The sequence below is a fragment of the Tamandua tetradactyla genome, chromosome 13 (assembly GCF_023851605.1).
Source record: "Tamandua tetradactyla isolate mTamTet1 chromosome 13, mTamTet1.pri, whole genome shotgun sequence".
NCBI classification, from domain to species: Eukaryota; Metazoa; Chordata; class Mammalia; order Pilosa; family Myrmecophagidae; genus Tamandua; species Tamandua tetradactyla.
Genome location: NC_135339.1, coordinates 65,134,291 through 65,153,379, shown reverse-complemented (window position 1 = coordinate 65,153,379; position 19,089 = coordinate 65,134,291). Strand labels below are relative to the sequence as shown.

Sequence of the window (19,089 nt, the reverse complement as noted above, 5' to 3'; positions counted from 1 at the left end):
ACCTGTGCAGAGGTTGTCGTCTGGGGCCTTGCAGAAGATCCCAGGCAGAAGGCCGCGGTTTGGAGACCTTAAGTACACGCAAGGGCTGTCAGCCTCGTCACCCCATAGCTCGGCAACATCTAGTGTCCTGTTTGAGGATCCCAAACCTCGCGCGAAGGGTCGACGTACCAGCCGAGATCCCTCCTTCCCTCTCGCGGAGAGACTAGGGAGCGTCGTCGCGGACGGGTTCTGCGGCAGAGTGGGAAGTCGGAATAGTGCGTCGGTCCCCAACCGGGCGTGAGTTGGGGGCGGAGCCCGGGCGGCGGGGGCTAGGAGAGCGCGCGCCGAGTCGGCTGCGGCAGTTGCGCGCTGGGATTGCTACCGTGCGTTGTGCGGGTGAGTGTGGCCGGGCCCACGGACGGGAGGGGAAGGAGTAGATGGGCGAGCGAACGAGGGAGTATGGGTGCGCCGCCGAGCGCGCGACCCTGAGGTAGGGGCCGCCGCCTGACACACCGCACCCCCGGCCCGGGGCCCCGCGTCCCTTAGGCCCTCTCAGGCCGAGCCTCAGTCTGCGCGCCGCGGACTCTGTACCCTCATCTCTGCACCCTCATCTCTGCAGCACCCCACTCCAATGTCGCCCCGAAGCAGCCCCTTCCTCAGCGCTGCGGCGACGCCCCCGGCCCACGTCACGCTCGCGCCATTGTCTACCCTGCCGTTAGCTCACTGGGACCTCGCCTTAGCCCTCGGAGACTAGCCCTTCGCCTACTTTGAACAAACCTCGCTATTTACAGTTCTGTCCTCTCCCCTTTTCCCTCTTGCTATTAGCAGCCCCCATCCTGCTCACAAGTAGTCACTCCTTTACTCAGTTTTGCTTATTTTTTTCTGGCCGAGTCTGGACTTCCTCCTGTCTGCACCCGAGGCCATCCTTTCCGGTCGCCCCCTTAAGCATCCCCTGTGCTTCCTGGATCGATTATGAGGAATATTTCTCAGGAGGGTGCTTAATAACACCAGGGCCTCTGTGGTAGGACGCAGGGTTGACATTGTCTTAGAAGAAATCACAAGAAATTTCCAACTTGATAGTCCACACTTCCTGGAATTGCAAGCCTTCACAAAAAAAGCATGTCTGTTTTTTTCCAAATGGCTTCCAAATTAGGGAGTCAGCTCTGAAGTGGCGGTCTCCCTAGCCCTTTCCTTTTCCTGGGTTCTCCTGAGGCCCGGGAGAGCCGAGAGTGAGATGCAGATGTGAAGCCTGAACCATTAGTTGTAAGAATAACGTTTTAGGGGGTTGGCTCTGGTAGTCCACAGCTTTTTAAAGTAGTTGGTAATTCTGTGACCGGTTTATTGTTTTCTCATGCTTTTAATTTTAAGGCGTTTATGTTTCGTGGTTGAACTCTAAAGGGTATTGCTCTGAAATGACTAGTCATCATTATAGGGTTTTGTATGCAGACAGATTCTTCATGATTGAACTGTTCTTGCCTCATAATGTCTATGGACTATTTATTTTGCCTTCTAAGGCATGTTAGAGATGCAAATAGCTGTCTGTAATGTGAAAGGTAAAACATTGGAACAGTGCCATTTACCATGAACACTTAGAAATGCTAATGAATATGGGGAAGGTTTTAGGTCTTTTAAATATTTATCATACACTTTTCAACAATGGTTAGAATTTATCCAGGTGAAAACACACAGGCCTGGGGAAGTTAAGTTGAAGACAGGCTATTCAATAATTAAAATCAGAACTCCACATGCTAGGCTGATGTACACACAGACTTTTTGAAATGCAATTCCATTGCAGTATAAGCAACTATATTTCAGCAGTATAGTCTGCTGCATTGCTCTCATTAACCCAGAATTTAGATTTTAGAATTTAATAACCAACCAATCTGAAAAATGAGGGTGCTGAAGGAGATGATCTGCAGGGTTCTATTCAGCCCTAAAATTTGACGAATCCATTTTATGAAAATTTACAATCAGCCACAGATTTCCAGAAGTTTAGACTTGTAGGGACATTTATATAGATATTTACTTTAGATATCTGCAAGCCTTACTAGGGACATCCAAGTGTATCTTCCTAAGGAAAGGCAAATTACAATGGAATGTTAGAAGAGGAATGTTCATTTATCTGTCTTCAGGCAATCTCCACAGTTTTATAGGTAAAAAAAGAAGCACATTAAACATGTTTTTTTTTTTAAGAGTTTCTTTCTTGTTGATTTGCTTTCTTACCAAAAAGCCCAATTCAATGAAATAGTAAAAACAGAACCCAAATTTATTGTTATTTATGACTGAACTCTTTTCCAATTTTTATATAAACATTATAAATCTACTTATAGGTACTGTGTATATATTATTTTGAATTTTGTACTTACCATAGGAAGTTTATATATCTAGAGAATTCATCTGCTTTTTACTTTTTTGAGCCTTTGTGACATGTTTTGAGGCTCTGTAATATGCCAGTAGTCAACAATGCCTGGCACATAGGCTTTTAGTAAATTTTGTTGAATGCATTATTTTGAGCTGTGTAGACGACATCTACTAATACAAAATGTTAACTATCAAAAGGCATATGTTAAACTTGTGTGAAGAGTAAAGAGAGTCAGAACTTTTAGCCACAAGGCAGTGACATATGTTAAGGGCTTGGGTTTTGGAGCATAGATTTGAGACCTGGCTTACCCCTTACCATCCATGCAAATTTAGAGAATGTAATTAACTCTAGAGAACCTTTCATAGTTTCTCTCACTTTGAAAAAGGGAAAAATGGAACAAATTTTACTGGTTTGTATTAAATGGGATAATTCCATTGAATCAGCTAACGCAGTTTCTAGCACATACTAAGTTATCTTTAAATGTTAATTATTATTTTTTTTTGGTTTAGAGTGGTGAGAGATTACTGCAGGTTGGTAGGATCAGAAAAAAATCTCATAGCGAAGATGATACTTGAGAGCTAAGAGATTATACTAAAGTGAATATATTGGGGGTATTATTAATAGATTGATCTCACTAAAAGAGCTTGTGAATGAGTAGTATGAGATAAAACTGGAGAGAGAAATTGTAATAGACCGTTTACAAGATAGGCTACATGTTTTCCTTGCAGAGCATAATTAGTGAAATAAGAGAACACTTTTTTATAAGTAGTAGGGGTTTAAAATTTTTCTTTTATTTTTAAGTTCCAACCTGAAAATTTATTTGTTGTAAGGATGTTGATGGTAAATTGTTATAGAGTGATAAGGTCTTTGTCTTTTGACACAGTAAGTCTTGTAAGATTTTTTACTGGTTGAAATCTGATTATATTCTACAGTTACTGGTTATCAAAGTTTACAGTGACTATTTTATTTTTGGTGGAAAATAGCTTTAGCAGCAAACCAATAAAAATAGAAAAACTCCCCCTTGCCACCCCCACCCCCCACTTTTAGGCTGAATACAGAATCAGAAGAATTAAATAGACCTGGAGAGTGATGAACTATTTATTCCTAGCTTTTTTGTAGCTCTTATCTTGGTTGGGAAGCATTATCAAGAGTGTGAGTTGAAAAAGCCTGCTATGCTACTTTTTGAGTATTAATTAGCATGTTTCCACTTCAAATGTCCGGTTGAATACATATTTTAAAAAGTATTTCAAAATATACAGAAAATAATATAATGATCACATAATTACCCAGTTTCTTTATCAAATATTAACAGTTAATACCATCATATTCACTTTTTTGGGGGGAGGCACTTACTAATGGTGTGATTTCTCTCCCTCTCCTTGATATATTTTTTTAAAGGGATAAGAATTACAGATACACTTCAGGCCTATATGACTCCTTGCTGATCCTGTTCCTTTCTCTGCCTGCCCTTGGATTAAACACTATCATGAATTCAGTAATTATCATTCCCATTACATTTTTATACTTTTACTAATATATATATATTCCATAAAAGTATATGTACTCTTATTTAGCATATTGTTCATATGATAAAAATATTGCTTTTAATATATATCCTTGTCAATAGATGGTATCTCTAGTTCATTCATTGTAATTGTTCTGTGGCATTCCATTATATAAATAAAACATAGTTTGCTTATGGATATTTACAAGTTTCTGACTTTTTGCTATTATGTACCTGTAATGAAAATTCTTGGATATGTCATCTAGTTTACATGTGAGAGTTTCTTTAAGCATAAGGAATTCTTAAGATGCAGGGTATGAATATTTTTGACTTTTTAAATAACATCAGATTATTCTCCAGAGTACTAATTTACATACCTATCAGTATATTGCAGGAGCTCCCATTTTGCTTTAACTTTACAGACATTTAGTATTGTCAAACTTCTAAACTTTTGCCAGTCTGATGGGTTATTTTAATTTGCTTTTCTTTGATTATGAGTGAGTCTTCTTTATGTCTTTTTATTGTACATTTAGGTTTCCTCTTTTGTAGATTCCCTATTTATGACCTTTGTTTATTTTTCTATTGTTTGCTTTTTCTATCATTGGTTAGTAGCTCTCTATATTTTATAGTAATCCTTTCTTAGTTATGGTGTAGCAGATACCTTCTCTAAAGTGTATGGTTTCAGTGTCTGATTTCTCTTTTTGTCGTGCAAAAGTTTTACTTTTTTTTTTTTTACTTTTTTTTATTTATTAAACTTAACTACATACAAACACAACCATTCTTACCATATGATCATTCCATTCTTGATATATAATGAGTAACTCACAATATCATCACATAGTTGTATATTTACCATCATGATCATTTCTTAGGACATTTCCATCAATTCAGAAAAAGAAATAAAAAGAAAACAGAAAAAAATTCATACATACCATATCCCTTACCCCTCCCTTTCATTGATCACTAGCATTTCAGTCTACTAAATTTATTTTAACATTTGTTCCCCCTATTATTTATTTTAAATCCAAATGTTTTACTCATCTGTTGATAAGGTAGATGAAAGGAGCATCAGACACAAGGTTTTCACTATCACACAGTCACATTGTGAAAGCTGTATCATTATACAATCATCTTCAAGAAACATGGCTACTGGAACACAGCTCTACATTTTCAGACAGTTCCCTCCAGCCTCTCCATAATACCTTAACTAAAAAGGTAATATCTATATAATGCATAAGAATAACCTCCAGGATAACCTTTGACTGTTTGGAATCTCTCAGCCATTGACACTTTATTTTGTTTCATTTAGCTTTTCCCCCGTTTGGTCTAGAAAGTTTTCTCAGTCCCTTGATGCTGAGTCCCAGCTCATTCTAGGATTTCTGTCCCAAGTTGCCAGGAAGGTCCACACCCCTGGGAGTAGTTTTACGTTTTTAATTGCAACATTTTATTGTGAATAGTTTTAGTCCTGCAGAAAAGTGTAAAAAACTTTTAACGAATACCCTTACACCTTTTACCTGATTTCATCAGTTGTTCACATTTGCTGCATTTGCTTTATCTTTTATATATTTTTTTCCTGAATCATTTGAAAGTAAGTTACACACATCACTACACTTCATCCCTCCAAACTTTTGTTTGAATATTGTAAGAACAGGATGTTCTACAAAACTACAGTTATCACACTAAAGATGAATGCAAAATTATCTAATATTCTGTTCATGCTAAAATATTCGCAGTAATATTTTTCCAATAATGCTCTTCATGGCTATTTCCTGACCCCATCTAGTCAAGGATCATGACTTGCATTTAGTTTTCATGTCTTAGTTGTCTTTAATATACAACAGCTCCCCCAGCTTTTTGTTTGTTTTCATAATATTGATATATGTCAAGGGTTCAGGCCTGTTGTTTTGTTGAATGTTCCTCAATTTGAGTTGGTTGTTCCTTATGTTTAGATTCAGGTTAAATATTTTGGCAGGAATAAGCTTTCACTTTTAATAAGTCAAATTTGTCCATCTTTTCCTTTATGGTTTGAGCTTTTAATCTTTTGTCCAAGAAAGCCTTCCCTATCTTGATATTGTAAGGTTTTTCGTCTGTTTTCTTCTAAAAATTGTATGATTTTGTTTTTTCATATTTAGTTTCATAGAAGATGTTTATTTTTTCTGCTTAGACTATCTCTAATACGGTGTTCAATTAGCATTTGTGTTACACATTCTTTTTTTGCCATCATGCTTATCATTAAAACTACTCTGTGTGAGTTCATGAGACCAGCTTTGGCTATGTTCTAAATTTGGGCAAAACCATTTTAGAAAATGAAAATTTTGAATTTTTGATGTTAGCCCAAATACTTAATCTATAAAGATGAGTATTACATGTATTTGACTAGTTATTCTTGAAAAACATTTGGCAAAATATGTATTTTTTAAACTATACATGTTAGAACAAGTTAGGCATTTGTGCATATGTAGTTTGCTTTAGAGCTGCCAGGTAAGCCACTAGAACAGTATATAGATTGAAACAGCTCAAATGTTCTGTATCAAAATTGTAAGAAGAATTTTAAGTTATATTTATAAGAATTCAACTGAAAGCTTTAAGAGGCGATAGGGTGAGAAAGAAGGACGGTAGACCGGGAAATTTAAAGTGGGCGGGTTCATTTCTGAGCTCCGCGGCTGAGCTCACCTAACCCAAGATGGAGGGAGGTGAGTCAGCGCCTGGGTGATGGCGGGGGCGGTTTTTAAGCAAGGGGGTCAGATGATATCTGTAAGGGGCGGTTCTCTGGAAGTCAGGTGGTCGGAAGGGGCGGTTCCAGAAGCCATGTTGGGCGGGGCAACACAGCCTCTGCAGCTCCAGTTGAAGTGCCCTTCACCATTCCCCCGGCCTAACATCAACTAGTATCGTGCTACAGATAAGATCAAGCTAACTTGGAGAGTGAATTTTGGAATCTTATACAAATCTGAAGTCAATAAAGGACATATTTTTAGTCTTGAATTATTGGTTTACTTTTGAAGTAGGTCTGAGTACATTTGGAGATTGATTTGACAGAGATACACACTCTTTGATGACATAATCCTATGTGAAACTAAGAGCTTTCAGGAAAAAAAAGAAACAAATTTGTAAATAGTATATGTTAGACTTAGGATACTTAGAATGCCATGACAAAATATGTGAAAGCATTGTTAAGCTCCTTGCACATAATGGGTACTCTGAATTTTTTGTTTTTGTTTTTTATTGTGGCGAATTACATATAACATAAAATTTGTCATTTTACCCATTTTTAAGTGTACAGTTCAGTGGCATAATTACATTTACAATGTAGTGCAACTATCACCACTATCTATTCCAAAATTTTTCATCACTCTGTTTGTAGTTAAGTAATAACCTGCCATTTGCCCCACCCCTCAACCCCTGGTAAGTCTGATCTACTTAACATCCTATGTATGTGCTTATTCTGGACAATGCATAAATGGAATCAGAAAATATGTGGCCTTCTGTGTCTGACTTCTTTTACTTAGCATAATGATTTCAAGTTCATCCATGTTACAGAATGTATCACTACTTCATTCCTTTTTACTGCCAAATAATATTCCACTGTGTTTTTAGTTTATCAGTGCTGCTGGAATGCAATATACCAGAAATGGAATGGCTTTTAAAAAGATTTATTAAGTTGCAAATTTACAGTTCTAAGGCTATAAAATTTCCAAACTAAGGCATCTAGGAACAGATAACTTGATTCCGGAAAGACTGATGGGTCTGGAACACCTCTGTCACTGGGAAGGCCGGTGGCTGGCATCTGCTAGGGTCTTTGGCTTCTTTGTTCAAACAGCTTCCCCGGGGGCATTTTCTTTCTTCATCTCTGAAAGTCTCTGGCTGTGTGGGCTCTTAAGTGTTTTTTCAAAATAGTTCTCTCTTAAAGGACTCTAGTAAACAACCCCACCTTGAATGGGTGGAGACAAACCTCCATGGAAACCACCTAATCAGAATGTCCCACCCACAGTTGGGTGGGTCACATCTCCATGGAAACAACTTAATTGTAAAGATCCCACTCAATAATATTAAAAGGACATGGCTTTTCTGGGGTATACAGCAGTTTCAAACGGGCACACATTGTATGATTATAACTCATTTTGTTTATCAATTTATCCACTGATGGACGTTTGGGTTGTTTCTACTTTGCTGTTATGAATAATGCTGCTTTGAACATTGGTGAACATGTTTTATGTGGACATACATTTTCATTTCTCTTGGATGTATACTAGTAGTGGAATTGATGGGTTATATGATAACTTGTTTTTAACTTTTTAAGGAAGTACCAAACTGGTTTCCACAGAGGCTGTACCATTTTATGTTGCTACCAGCAATACACAAGCGTTCTGATTTTCCCACATCCTTATCAACACTTGTTTTCCTTTTTTTTTTTTTTTTTCTTAACAGTTGTCATCCTCGTGTGAAGTGCTATCTCATTATCGGTTTTTTTTTGTATGCTATATGCTGGGGGTCACATTTCATTCTTTTTCCATTTTTTTCCAACAAAATGCATCATTTTGTTGAATTTTTGTTTGTTTTTTCTTTGTTTGCTTGTTTGTTTGTTTTTGGGAAGTGCATGGGCTGGGAATCAAACTCTTGGTTTTGAATTGCATTTCCACTCTGAAATTTTGATTCTGAAGAAAGTAGAAACCTAATATAATGTTCCTCCAAACATAAAGTTCAACATTGTGCAAAAGCTTCAAATATGAAACATAGTGGGCTTTAGGATTATGAATAGCAATTTATTAAGTGTTTTCTATGCTAGCCACTGCTTTTAGCTCTTTATACTTAGCTAACACATTGAATATTTGTTAGAACTCTGCCCATTTTAGGTTGGAAGAAACTGATCACAAAACTTGCTCAGTTAGCTAGTTGGTGTTAGAGCTAGGTTTTGAACCCAGGCAGTATGGCTCCCTAATCTGCATTCTAACGATAATTCTATGACATTGGTCAAATTATTTAACTTCTCTGTTCTGTTTCTCTTGTTGTATAATATGGGTAATAGTACCTAACTCATAGGATTAGTATGAAAAATCAATTAGTTAAAAATAAGTATAGTGCTTAGAATAAATGAAAAATAGTGAACACTGAAATGCTATCTATAGCTGTGTTAGCATTTATTAAGATGTTGAACTCATGTAAATCTGTTTTTTTTTTCTTACCAAACAAGTGGACTAAATCTTAAATGTGAATTTATATTTAAAAATGTGGAAATACTATGGTATTTCTGGCTTTCTGATTTTCTTTCTTTCTTTTTTTTTTATTCTGTAAGAGTAAATATAATAGCCAGAGCAAAGTTGAATGGTGAGCAGAAGCTTTCATTGGTAAGAAAGTAAGTTCTTTTAGTAATAAGACAGAATTTTTAATCTGCTTTTTTTAAAAAGGAAATGTACAGGAATCATTACTAAAGGTGCAAAATATTATATATTGGCCAAATGTAAAAACTGTTCAGCTTTGTTTGTACCTTTATGCTTTTGAAGGTCTTTAGTCACTTATAGCAATGTTTTGAAGAAATAGATAGCATAATATCCTCAAGCCCAATCATTTAAAATGTTTTCTTTATATGCTTTCTTGTTTCTTTTGTTAATACCATATTAAGATTGAAGGTGTGGTTATTCAAAATACTTAGTTAGAGGCAGCCTTAGTATGCTGATGTAAAAACAGATATATAAGCTTTTTGTGTTACCTGGCAGAGGAAATGGAATTCCAGGAGCAGTAGCAGCAGAGTGATGTTCAAGAGAATGTTAAATTCATGTCTTCTTTGTATATTTTGATAACTTTAGAAGCAGATGAAATAAATTTACATTTCCAGTTGTGATTTCAGACGAGACAGGAGCATGTTGATGCTTGAAAAAGAAAAACAAATTGTCAAGGCAACAGATACTGCATTTCTTATTTGACAAAATCAGCTCTTAGCTCTGTTATTTTCCAGTAGAGAACAGGGAACCTTTTGTTCTGAGTGTTGATGTTGAAGTGTTAGCAAAATATTGTATTAATCAAGTCAAGAATCTAATGTGTTTCTGGAGTAGAGGTAAGATTTCAACAAAAATTCTGTTAGAGTATTAAAAGGAACTTGTGCAATATGCTGGTAATTTCAGGCTTGCACAAAAATTAACTTGTGAAGAACAAACCTCCAAGGATAGAGGTTTAGTTCATTCATTAAAAAAATATTTGAGTACTTGTGGCATAATTTTATTCTTGGCCTGGTGGCTTAGTCTCTTTCTCTCCCTCCCTCGCCATTTTGGCACTGTCCGGTTCTTCTAAGCCTCTGAATTACAAGCCTCACCAGTGACTAGTGATGATGCAGCCTTGTGTCTCTAACCCTATTGGCCTTCTCCTTAGTCCTCCACCTACCCAACATCCTCTGCTATGGGTACACTCAGGAACAGCATCTCTATGGTCACAGTCACTCATCCGTCCTCCCTGTGTGATTGGCTACCCTCCCCTGGAGGCCACGCCCTAACTCCGCCTCTCCTCAAACTGTATATAATCCAGGGCTCGTCAAGCCTCGTGGTCTTTAGCTTCTGGCGGCCCTGGCATAAGCGTCTACCAAGAATAAAGCTACCTCGCTTCATGCCTTAATTGACTCGGCCTCCAGTCCTTTAGACCCGCAGCGAGGTCTCCTGCGCGCGCCCCTTGGACCCAGACCCCCGGCTCGAGCCCCTTTTCTGTGTGCGGCAGTGTCGTCTAGCAAGCAGTGAGAAGCTGAGGAGTAGAGGGTCCCCGATAGCTTAGCGGTTGGGCCAAACCGCAAGTACTGAGTGTGTATCAAGTCTACTTTTCAAGGTACTGGGGATATAGCAGCAAACAAAACAAAATTCCCACCTTCGTGGAGCTTACATTTCAGATAGGACTGATGGTACCAAACTATCAAATGTGTCTGCAAAAGTTAAGAGCAAGAAAGAAAAATAAAGCAGAGTAAGTGGATAGTGAGTGACGTGTGGTTAAGTGCGGTTTTGTCAGTTGCTATTTGTTTGCCATCTGCATCACTCTGGTGTGCATACTGTGAGAGCTGGTTTTGACAGAAATGCATAGTACAACTTGGCAAATGATATAAAGAACTCTGAATGAAGAATGAATACATGAATAAAAATGAATATTAATAACAAAATGATAAACTTTTTCTTATTTTAAACTATTTAAAAGATGAGAGGTAAAGAAACATTCAACACAATTTTACACAGTTTTAAAGAGTCTTCCTTTTCTGGAGAAATGAACATTCCTTCATCTTAAAATATTTCATATCATTGTTTCTTTCTGTTTAGGAGCAGAGTTTACAATAAGCTGTAGTTTGTCTCAAAGTGCTAGTCTTTGAGTTGTCAGTGACACTACACATAACCAGCAGTGGGTTTTTCAGCAGTATTAGACAAACTAACCTAAACTTCTACCTGACTTCTCTTGTTTTAAAAGAAATGTATTCTTAGGTAAGTAAGTTGGTTTGTGATTGTGTTATAGAGCATATAATTCAGAGAGAACCCTTGACCTCAACGCAGTGATGAAACTAACTGGCAAACCGCTATACTTTCTTGGTTTTGCTTGCTTATTTGTGAAGGATAAGCGTTATTAGGGGCTGTATATAAAATATTATATATAAAACATTTTGTACATAAAATGTGACTATTCAGTACAATACCAGGCAATACAGATGGAGGATTTTGCTCTCTTAGTGTGTTTACTTTTATTTTCCTATTTAATAAACACCTTTAATATGTGTAATATACAATTATGGCTGTATATATGAAGACTAAAATTTCAAGCTTGTGAGAAAATTTGAAGAAAATTCAAAATTATCCTTTTACGTTTCAGAGCAGTGTTCTCAGAATGAGAATGGTTGATTATAAAATTTACAAATTCCAAATGTTATATTTCAGATACAGAAGAATAAATCAATGAAGTAGTTGATATGTTCATATTTACTTACTGGTTTTATTACCCTATTATCTATATTGGCATACTTTAATCTACTGAAAAGTGAATATTTGACTCAAATTGTCGTTTGTGTTGAACAGTTTGTTTTGATAGACCTGTACAATTGTGTTGAAGTCTTCTTTGATCTGAAGAAGGCATTTAAAATGATGTTGTAAAAGAGCTTTTGCCAAGGTATAAACCTTGTAACATTTTTGTTTTAATGTAGATTGTCATGAAAATAAATCCTGAGTACTATTTATTTACTACTGTCATCAGTTTGGGCATGAAGGATATTGTAGTAGATCATAACTTTTGGAGCTTTCTTAACATTGTGTTATAAGTAAGTATGGGAGGCGCAAATCTTTCATTTGATGGTGGTTTACAAATAGTGGTCTTACTGCATGGGACCGTCAACATTTTATTGCTGCACTTCTTAGGGGAAAAAAATATTCACTGCAGATTGTTAACTGCTTACCTTACAGTTTCAGTTATTACTCTTTGCTTCCTGTTTTCAGCAGTTGCCTGGAGTTGGGGCAGCTGGTTTCCTTTTTTGGGGGGGAGGGTGATGGTAGTGGTGAAGAGAACTGTGTAGGGTTTTTTTTTTTTTTAATGTATTTTTATTATAAACCTTAACAAACATACAAACATTCTTGACATACAACATTCTATACGTGATGTGCTGGTTTGAAATGATGTATGTACCCTAGAAAAGCTATTTTTTAATCCTAATCCCATTTTGTAAAAGCAGCCATTTCTTCTAATCCCTATTCAATACTGTATGTTTGAAACTCTAATCAGATCATCTCCCTGGAGATATGATTTAATCAAGAGTGGTTGTTCAACTGGATTAGGTAACGACATGTCTCCACCCATTTGGGTGGGTCTTGATTAGTTTCTGAAATCCTATAAAAGAGGAAACATTTTGGAGAATGAGAGATTCAGAGAGAGCAGAGAAGAATGACATAGCCACGAGAAGCAGAGAGTCCATCAGTCAGCGCTTTGGAGATGAAGAAGGAAAATGCCTCCCAGGGAGCTTCATGAAAGGAAGCCAGGAGAGAAAGCTAGCAGACAACACCATGTTCACCACATGCCTTTCCAGAGGAGAGAGAAAAACCCTGACCCTGTTCACCATGTGCCTTCTCACTTGAGAGAGAGACCCTGAACTTCATTGGCCTTCTTGAACCAAGGTATTTTTCCATGGATACCTTAGATTGGACATTTCTATAGATTGCTCTAATTGGGACATTTTCTCGGCCTTAAAACTGTAAGCTAGCAAATGTATTAAATTCCCCTTTTTTATTTATTTATTTTTTACATGGACAGGCACCGGGAATCGAACCTCTGGCATGGCAGGCAAGAATGCCTGCTGAGCCACCGTGGCGCTAAATTCCCCTTTTTAAAAGCCGTTCTTTTTCTTTTGTATTCCAGCACCTAGCAAACTAGAACACATGGTGTACAATCCATGGCTCACAATATCATCACATAGTTGTGTATTCATCACTATGATAATTTTTTTGAACATTTGCATCTCTCCAGTAAAAGAAATTAAAAAGAAAAATGAAAAAGCTCATACATACCATACCCCTTACCCCTCACCCCTCCCTCTCATTGACTCCTAGTCTGTTTAGGTTTTGACTATGAGATATTTTTAAAGTGTAAAACTAATATGTTAAATGCTTTAGAGTTCATTTCAGATGTTACTCTTCAGGTACAACTTTGCAGGCTGGATATTTTGTATTGAAACAAAGAATTGGTTTCATTACTATCACTGTATGAAACAAATAGAATTTTGAGCTCTTTATAATATTAATTTTTGCTGTACCTTACTGAAAAAAACTGTGTAAACAGCTGACAAATGAAATGTTTATCTACTTGTTGGAACTTTTTTTTTGTCCAGATGATAAAGAAGCATCTTTAATTTTATTGTTGCTAGTAGTAAATATAGTAAAGCATTTGATAGACTGACTTGTTGAAGTTTTGTGGATAGAGCTCAAAAGTCTGTCATGGTAGTGTCCCTTGGGATCATTAGATTCTCCTGCTATTCAAAACTAACATCCCTCTCCAAGATAAGGCTGTAGTCTGCATTCCTCCAGAACCCAGCTCAATTTATTATCTCCTTTCCTCTGTTCCTTTATACTGTTGCCTCAGAATATGAACTGTATAAGTGTCTCCCATTAAAAAAAAAAAACCCTATCCTTTTACCCTGTGCTCCTAGCTGCTGCCCTGCCTCATCCTACCTGTCTTAGTGCAAAGAGGAGTAGGCTTTCACCATTTCTATTCAATTTCTCATCAGCTTGTACCATAGCTTCCAACTTCCAGCATTCTAGTGTCTTTGAAGAGCAAAGTTTTAAATTTTGATGAAACTTAATGTATAAAATTTCCTCTTTAATGGCTCATGCTTTTAGTGTTGTTTATAAGAAATATTTGACTAACTCAAAGATTTTTTTCATGTATTTTTCTAGAGGTTTTATAATTTTAGATTTTATATTTAGATCTATGCTCTATTTGAATTAATTTCTTGTATATGGATAAGAGGTGTGGATTAAGTTCATTTTTTAATGTATGGACATTAAAATCACCATTTTGTTGAAAAGAAACTCCACTCAGTTGCCTTTGAACCTTGTCAATTGGCCATATATGTTTATGCCTATCTCTGGATTCTCTGTTTTGTTCCATTTAGATTAAAATGTCTTTTACACCAGTGCTGTAATGTTTTTATTATTTAATTTTGTAGTGAATTTTGAAATTGGGCTAAATCTTCCAAATTTTTTCTTTTTCAAAGTTGTTTTAACTATTCTGGGTCTTGTAATTTCCATATGAATATTAGAATCATTTTGTCAGTTTCTACAAAAACACTTCTGCTGGGATTTTGATTGTGATTGTGATGAATTTGAGGAAAATTGATATCTTGACAATATTAATCTTCTAATCCATGATCACAGTATATTTTTCTGTTTATTTAAATCTACCTTAATTTCTCTCCACAGTGCTTTGTAATTTTCAATTGTGGTTCTGTAATCTTTTGTCATACTTATTGCTAAATGTTTATGTTTTTTGATGCTATTCAAGTGGCATTTTAATTTTTTAATAATTTGTTGCTAGTACTGTATACAATTAATTTTTTTTTTGTGTGCTCTATGGCGGGGGTCACATTTTATTTTTTTTTCCATGTAAGTATCCCCTTATTGCAGCACCGTTTGCTGAGTTTTTTTTTTTAATTTTAATTTTTATATTAAAAAAATATAACAACAAACACAAACACTCTTAATATATGATCATTCTCTTCTACATATATAAGTAATTCCAATATCATCATATAGTTGCGTATTCATCATCACGATCATTTCTTAGAACATTTGCATCAATTCAGAAAAAGAAGTAAAAAGACAACAGAAGAAAATTCATACATACCATACCCCTTACCCCTCCCTTTCATTGATCACTAGCATTTCAAACTAAATTTATTTTAACATTTGTTCCCTCTATTATATATTTTTATTCCATATGTTCTACTCATCTGTTGAGAAGGTAGATAAAAGGAGCATCAGACACAAGGTTTTCACAATCACACAGTCACATTGTGAAAGATAGATCATTATACAACCATCTTCAAGAAACATGGCTACTGGAACACAGCTCTACATTTTCAGGCAGTTCCCTCCATCCTCTCCATTACGTCTTGACTAACAAGGTGAAATCTGTTTAATGCGTAAGAATAACCTCCAGGATGACCTCTCAACTCTGTTTGGAATCTCTCAGCCATTGACACTTTATTTTGTCTTATTTCCCTCTTTCCCCTTTTGATCGAGAAGGTTTTCTCAATCCCTTGATACTGAGTTGAATAGAGTCTAGGATTTCTGTCCCACGTTGCCAGGAAGGTCCACACTGCTGGGAGTCATGTCTCACGTAGACAGGGGGAGCGTGGTGAGTTTGCTTGTCATTTTTGGCTGAGAGAGAGAGGCCACATCTGGGCCACAAAAGAGGTTCTCTGAGGGTGACTCTTAGGCCGAATTTTAAGTAGGCTTGACCTGTCCTTTGTGGGGTTACGTTTCATATGAACAAACCCCAAGGTTGAGAGCTTAGCTTATTGCTCTGGTTGTCCCCACTGCTTGTGAGAATATCAAGAATTCTCCACTTGGGGGAGTTGAATTTCCCCCCTTTCTCCCCATTCCCCCAAGGGAACTTTTCATCTTCTGAGTTTTTGTTTGTTTGTTTACTTGTTTGTTTGTTTGGGAAGTACATGGGTGGAAACTTGAACCCAGATCTCCTGCATGGCAAGTGAGAATTCTACCACTGAACTGCCCTTACACCCCCTACACTTAATTTATTTTTAAATATTTTTATTGATCAAACACAACCATTCTTAACATAAAACATTTCATACATGGTGTACCGTCAATGGCTCACAATATCATCACATAGTTATATATTCATCACCATGATAATTTATTTTAGAACATATGCATCACTCCAGAAAAAGAAATAAAAAAAGAAAAAACTCATACATACCATACTCCTTACCCCTCCCTCTCACTGACCACTAATGTTTCAGTCTACTCTATTTATTTTAACCTTTGTTCCCATTATTATTTATTATTTTTAATCCATATTTTTTACTCATCTGTCCATACCCTAGATAAAGGGAGCATTAGGCACAAGTTTTTCACAATCACACAGTCACATACAATTTTTTAACTTTTTATTGTATAATATAACATATATACAAAACAAAGCAAAGTTTGTTCAAAGTTTTCAAAGCACTCTTCAACAAGTAGTTGCAGGACAGACTCAACAAGTAGTTACAGGACAGTTTGTCATGGGCTACCATACCATCATCTCAGACTTTTCCTTCTAGCTGCTCCAGAATATAGGAGGCTAGAAGGAATAAATATTTTTTTATCATCACAGTTGACATTTTTTTTCTTTTTTGTGAAGAATAACATGGAAAAAAAGCAATATATTTCAAAGCACAGCACCATAATTAGTTGTAGAACAGATTTCAGGGTTTGTTATGGATTACAATTCCACAATTTTAGAATTTTGCTTATAGCTGCTCTAAGATACTGGAGACTAAAAGAAATATCAATTTAATGATTCAGCAATTGTATTCATTTGTTAAACCCTATACATTCTCTGTATAACTCCACCATCACCTTTGATCTTTCTACCCCACTCTTTAAAGGTATTTGGGCTATGGCCATTCTAACTTTTTCATATTGGAAGGGGCTATCAATAATACAGGGTAGGGAGATGGAACTAGTTGATATTCTGGAGAGGCTGGGCCCTGTAGGTTTCAGAGTTATCTGGTCCAGGGACCCATCTGGAGGTTGTAGATTTCTGGAAAGTGACCCTAGTGCATGGAACCTTTGTAGAATCTTATATATTGCCCTGAGTGTTCTTTAGGATTGGCTGGACTGGTTTTGTTTGGGGTTTGGCAAGCTATGATAGGTAGCAATGTCTGACCGAAACTTGCGTAAGGGTGACCTCCAAAGTAGCTTCTTGACTCTGTTTGAACTCTCTCAGCCACTGATACTTTATTACTTACAGTCCTTTTCCCCCTTTTGTTCAGGATGGAATTGTTGATCCCATGGTGCCAGGGCTGGACTCATTCCTGGGTGTCTTCTCCCACGCTGCCAGGGAGACTTTCACCCCTGGGTGTCATATCCCACCTAAAGGGGAGGGCAATGATCTCACTTCAGAGTTGGGCTTAGAGAGAGTGAGACCACATCTGAGCAACAAAAAAGTCCTCTAGAAGTGGTTCTTAGGCATACCTATAGGTAGGTTAAGATTCTCCACTACTACATAAGCTTCACAAGAGTAAGCCTCAAGATCAAGGGCTTGGCTTATTGATTTGGGTGTCCCTAATGTTTGACACAGTATCAGGGGATTCCCTGATGCTACAGTTTAATAGTTCCATATATTTTCTCTCATCCCTCAAGGGACTTTGCCAGTAAGTACTTTTGATTATCTGCTTAATATATTCTAGGATGTATCCAGGCATTACATTAAGCTATACAGGATTAAAGGCCCTCATTCTTATTCTGGGCTCCCTGTGTTTCAGTTGTTCGAGTGAACTGTCCAGACAGGTTGAGTTAGATTATGTGCTACAGAAAATTTAGGTTCCGGACAAAATAAACCTTTCTTCCTTTGGTCTCAAAGAGTAGGTGCAGTTCTAAAATATAAATAATGTCTTCCTTACCCTGGTGTTCTGAATTACCTTAATCGGGACCTGATGGCTTCATTCTTATCTCTAAATACCAGGGTATAGACATATAAAACATCCTCTGAAAACCCAGAAATAATGTGTCTTCTATAACAGTGTACAATCTAGGCCCCTGTTTTCTTATAAGCATTTTCTAAAGGAGACCATATAATAATTGTTCTTTTGTTTCTGGCCTGTTTTGCCTTGCCAAACATCCTACAGGTTCATTCACATCGTTTCATTCCTCACAACTTCATTCCTTTTTGTAGCAGCACAAGACTCTATCATATATATACAGTACAATTTTTTAATATAGATTCTGTGTCCTGCAATTTTGCTAAACTTATTTATAGTTCTAGCAGCTCTTTTGTAGACCCTTGATTTTTATTTTGATGATCAAGTCACGTATAAATAAAGACAATTTTAAGTCTTTTTTTCCAATCTATGTACCTTTTATTTCTTTTTCTTGCCCAATTGCACTGGCTATACTATAATCTCCAGTACAGTGTTCAGTACAAGTGGTGAAAGTGCACATCTATATCTTGCTCCTGATTTTAGGGGGCAAACATTTGGGTATGGTGATAAAGGAACTCTACCTTTTAGTAGGGTGATAGCTGTAGATTTTTAGTAGATGCCCTTTATCAAGCTAAGGTTATCATCTTCCATTCCTAGTTTTCTAAGAGTTTTTTATCAGGAACGAATGTTGGATTTTCTTATTTTTCTACATCTATTGAGATGATCACATAATTTTTCTTTTTTAGTCTGCTAATGGTTAGGGGTTGGGATGGGGGGATTTATGTTGTGTATGTGGTTCCACAAATAAAAAAATGAAAAATAAACTAAAGAGACAATGACAATATAAGTCATGATGCTGGATGAGATCTCAGAATAGAGGAGAAAAGGCTCTAAAGGACATTTTTGGGATACAAGAAATAATTGGAATATAGAATGTAAGCTTTTTTCAATGTTGTATTTCTTGATCTTGATAACTGCACTTAGGTGATTACAAAGTGAATATTGTTGTTGGTAGGAAATGTACATGGAAGCACTGTGTGTTCAAGGAGTATGATGTGTGCAACCTGCTCTCAAATGTTCAGAAGATAAAATGATAAATAG

General features: G+C 36.6%; 1 protein-coding gene across 5 annotated transcripts in view; it reads left to right on the top strand.

Moving 5' to 3' along the window:
* Positions 1-243: 243 nt before the first annotated feature.
* NT5C2 (5'-nucleotidase, cytosolic II) overlaps positions 244-19,089 on the top strand; it is a 129,154-nt gene continuing 110,308 nt past the window's right edge. The window contains exons 1-2 of one of the 5 annotated variants that reach the window (XM_077125896.1): positions 338-375; positions 3,740-3,836. The gene's annotated coding sequence lies outside the window, so the exon portion shown is untranslated. Of the gene's footprint in view, positions 470-3,739; positions 3,837-12,402; positions 12,959-19,089 lie in introns of those variants that run through there. The other 4 variants (XM_077125894.1, XM_077125898.1, XM_077125895.1 and 1 more) reach the window with 4 other exon arrangements.